The sequence below is a fragment of the Mustelus asterias genome, chromosome 15 (assembly GCF_964213995.1).
Source record: "Mustelus asterias chromosome 15, sMusAst1.hap1.1, whole genome shotgun sequence".
Taxonomy (NCBI): Eukaryota; Metazoa; Chordata; class Chondrichthyes; order Carcharhiniformes; family Triakidae; genus Mustelus; species Mustelus asterias.
The window spans coordinates 78,166,351-78,170,875 of NC_135815.1; the positions used below are offsets into that span (position 1 = coordinate 78,166,351).

General features: G+C 44.0%; 1 non-coding gene across 1 annotated transcript; it reads right to left on the minus strand.

Annotated features, from left to right (window-relative positions):
- Positions 1-751: 751 nt before the first annotated feature.
- Positions 752-864, minus strand: LOC144504936 (U5 spliceosomal RNA). Its single transcript, XR_013499726.1, has one exon. It is a non-coding gene; the product is annotated as a U5 spliceosomal RNA (small nuclear RNA).
- Positions 865-4,525: the final 3,661 nt, after the last annotated feature.

Consider the following 4,525-nt stretch of genomic DNA (forward strand, 5'->3'; position numbering starts at 1 on the left):
CCAAGGCGGCCTTCGCGACACATGACAGCGCAGAGTCACTGAGCAGAAACTGATAGCCAAGTTCCGCACACACGAGGATGGCCTCAACCGGGATATTGGGTTCATGTCACACTATTTGTAACCCCCACAGTTGCCTAGAACTGCAGAGTTTCACTGGCTGTCTTGTCTGGAGACAATACACATCTTTTTAGCCTGTCTTGATGCTCTCTCCGCTCACATTGTTTTGTTTCTTAAAGACTTGATTAGTTGTAAGTATTCGCATTCCAACCATTATTCATGTAAATTGAGTTTGTGTCTTTATAAGCTCTGTTTGTGAACAGAATTCCCACTCACCTGAAGAAGGGGCTTGGAGCTCCGAAAGCTTGTGTGGCTTTTGCTACCAAATAAACCTGTTGGACTTTAACCTGGTGTTGTTAAACTTCTTACTGTGTTTACCCCAGTCCAACGCCGGCATCTCCACATCACAGATGTTATCACAGCTGCTGAGATTTTTCAGCATTTTGTTTCTGTTCTATATTCTAGCATCCGCAATATTTTGCTTTTATCTTATGACATTATATCGTGTACAATTGCAATTGCATCGATGCAACCTTAGCGTGCCACAATTCTATGAATTAAATGTGCTTTGCTGAATGTCCAATTTAAACTACAATGAGACAAACGCTGCAAATTGTGATAAGACGTAACAAAAACGTTCCACCTTTGAACGCCTCTCAACATAAATGTAAATTCTGTTATTAATTCCCGAACAAGCCCCACGAAAGCAGGGCATCAAAAAATTAACTAAAACTCCGAATGTTCCTCTCCACGGAAATCTTTAGTAAAAGGCGAAAGATTTATACGATCTGAAGAGAAACCAGAGAATACTAACAAAACGGCCCAACAAAACTCTCATCCCACCGCGCACTTAGCTCCTTAACATCATACTGAGCAGATATACTGACAATCAACATCGATATTGGCAACAAACACATTTAACCGACATAGATCTTAATAAAAACAATTAGTTAAAATCCTTTAATATGCTACAGAGACAGGGATAATTATTGATCTTTCGCACACACATTCCAGATATGTAAATTAGCAGGAGGAGCCAATCTTGCCGCAGCCGCTGCCAGCAGACTGTGGACTCTGCTGCTCAGTGACTGAAATGTAATTCATTGACAGACGTGAAGAACAGAATCCACGGCCTCAGCAGCTGTCTACCTTGCTCTCTGGTATTTCTAGTTTAATCCCAACGGTTTTAAGAATCCGAATTCAGGGAGGACGGGTCCGATTATAAAGCTTTGGGTGGGGTGACGATATAGACGTCAATGTTCCTTGTCATTACCGACTCCTCTGAAACTGAAAGCAAGTTGCAGGATGGTCACGGAAAGTAGCTGGGCTCTGTCACTTAGGACTCTAGCACGGGCTGCACTGAGCTGGCAATCAGTGATTTATTGATTTAATTTATTACTGTCACATGTAATCCCACTTACCTGACGAAGGAGCAGCGCTCCCAAAGCTAGTGGCTTTTGCTACCAAATAAACCTGTTGGACTTTAACCTGGTGTTGTGAGACTTCTTACATGTCTTAGTAAACAGTGAAAAGTATTGTTTCATGCATGCTATACAGACAAAGCATACCATACATAGAGAGGGTGCAGAATGCAGTATTACAGTCATAGCTAGAGGGTAGAGAAGGATCACCTAACACTCTTCCACCTTCAGTCAGGAAAAAGATACAAAAGTCTGAGGTCACCTACCAACCGACTCAAGAACAGCTGCTTCCCTGCTGCCATCAGACTTTTGAATCTTTTTCCTGACCGAAGAAGGCGGAAGAGAGTAGGTCCAGGGTGTGAAGGTGGAAGAGACTAGGTCTAGGGTGCGTGGAGTGCTTGAATATGCTGGCTGCTTTTCTGAGGCAGCAGGAAGTGTAGACAGTCAATGGATTCAATGCCCTCCAGCCATAATGAACCAAATGGCTGGAAACTGCATAAAACTCCTCAGGCTGTATGTTCGACATGTAATGAACCTTGTAAATAATACAAGGACACAATAATTAGGAGCAGGGGTAGGGCATTTAGCTCCTCGAGCCTGCTCTACTAGCGGATCTTACTGCAAAGGTTACAGGGGAGTTTTATTCAGATGTTAGAGAATTGTAGCTGTGAGGAAAGATTGGATAGGATGGGATTGTTTTATCTGGAACAGAAGGGGCTGAGAGAAGATGTAGTTGAAGTGTGCAAAATTATGAGGGGATAGGAAGGACTTACTTTCCCTGAGCAGAGAGGACGTTAAACAATGCATAAGTTTCAATTAATTGATAGAAGGATTTGAAGGAAGTGTTTTCCCCCCAAATATATTTTATTCATAAAACTTGTAAACATACATTCCAAAACATTTCAAATTGGACATTAGAAAGTGCACTAAAATTCAACTGTTTCCATAGAGCACATTGCACTCTTGAGACGTCTCGGCACAATTGCATTACAAGTGATGCTTACTATATACATTCCATGTCAAGCATGCAGATTGAGAGTTTCTACACAGTTTCCAGCCAATTGGTGTACTGACTGAAAGGCATTAGATGGGGACCTCGCCCCACTGCACCTTTGCGGCAGCTACCCCAAGCTTTAGTGTACCCTCAGCACATAGTCCCAGACATTGCTATCTGCAGTCTGCATTCTGGGCGTACAGGAAGGATCTGACAGGAAGGGCCCTTCTCATTACCAACCAAGCTATGTCTTAGTGATTGTTTGAAATCTCTAAGGATGAAGCATTCTGCCAAATGACTTTGACTGTCTGCTCAAGGAACCATTTGATAGAACCCAGCATCTCCTTTTGTGCAGGGCCTTGTGGATGTTACTGTGGACCACTGTCTAATGGATTTGTGGTCAAAGGTGTTTAGCTGCACAAACATATCCACAAGAGCAGTTGGCACAGTCCAATTGCTTAGATCATTCTGCAGAAATGTGGCCAGAGCCATCCTTTGAACACTGTGGACAGGTAGAGCCTTAACATGTAGTGTGACTTCATGTTTGCATACAGAGGGTCTATGCACAGCTTGATGCAACTGCACATGGAAACGGTCATCAGGATGAGGGCAATGTGGGGCATATTTTGCTCCCTTTATCTAGAGCTTTAAACATGGTTTCCCTGTGGACAGTCCATTTTCCACCTTGAGGTAGAGTGGAAAATGGTTCAGGTGAGTCCCATGGTGCAGGAGCATCATATGGGCCAGACCTGCAGCAACATCGAGAACACCTTACACCTGATAATGAGGTTCTAACCCGCAATGGAGAACGAGTGTCGCTCTCACATGCCTAGTTTCTGCCTCACCTTGGGTATACACATCTCTCATTTTTTGGTGCACATCCTGGCAGCTCTGAACCATATTCCCAGTGTCTTCAGGTAGTCTGACCTGATGGTGAAGGGGACAAAAAATTAATCAGCCCAGCTCCCAAAAAAATCTTATCTTGCTTTTGTCATGAACCCTCCCCCCCCCAAAGGCCAGTTTGAACTGGGCAATTGTTTAAGATCAGATGGTGGAATTTAAATTTTACCATAGGCGATCATGGTTAAAGGTTTCTCAGTGGAGGTTACTGCTTAAGACTCCAGAAAAGCGTGCAGAATCTGCTTCAGCTGCAGTCAATAGGGGTTGATGTCAAGGAGGATCTCCAAGAGCTGAAGAGACCACAAACCTTGCCGTTTGCCTTGGAGGCCTCCAAGTTCACCTTCCAGTTCATCCTGTTTATCCCATTTCTATTCTTCCAGTTCAGAGTCTGCTCTGTGGAGCAGGATAAAATATGCTCACATTTCTTCTTTCAAAACATACACAGAGAGAGCTCTGTGATCAGCAGCCTGAAGGGAGAAAATGGCTCAGTTAAATCATTTCAGTCTGCCATTCTGAAGATCAGCAAATCTTTCCATGCCGTACTGTATGATCTGAAGTTAAAAGACAGCATGGCCTCCTAGTCCTTCCTGTCATTTCTCACAGAGGTCTTAAATGACAGTGAGCAGGAGAGACTCGACAAACCGCTAAAAGAGCTGACAAAGGCCGTCAAGTACTTTGAGACAAGTGAAACTCCCAGAAGATTGGCTTACCAGCTGAGTTATATTCGGCTCTGTGGGAGTGGATCATGTTAAGAAGTGTTACAACACCAGGTTAAAGTCCAACAGGTTTATTTGGTAGCAAAAGCCAAAAGTGTGGCTTTTGCTACCAAATAAACCTGTTGGACTTTAACCTGGTGTTGTTAAACTTCTTACTGTGTTCACCCCAGTCCAACGCCGGCATCTCCACATCAGGAGTGGATCATCCCAGATCTGCTGGAAGTGTACGAGAGTATGCTTCTGGGTGGCAGCATGTCAGAATCCATGAGGAAGGGCATCATTATCCTCATCTACAAGCAGAATCAGAAGATCCCACCACCGGTTAATAGCGGCTGCCTCTACCGCCATGAAACACGCTGCGAGCCACAGAAAGTCCCGTCCCTAGTGTGTCCCAGAGGCTCATGTGTTTAGGAAGTGTAACTGTAATGTGAAAGGCC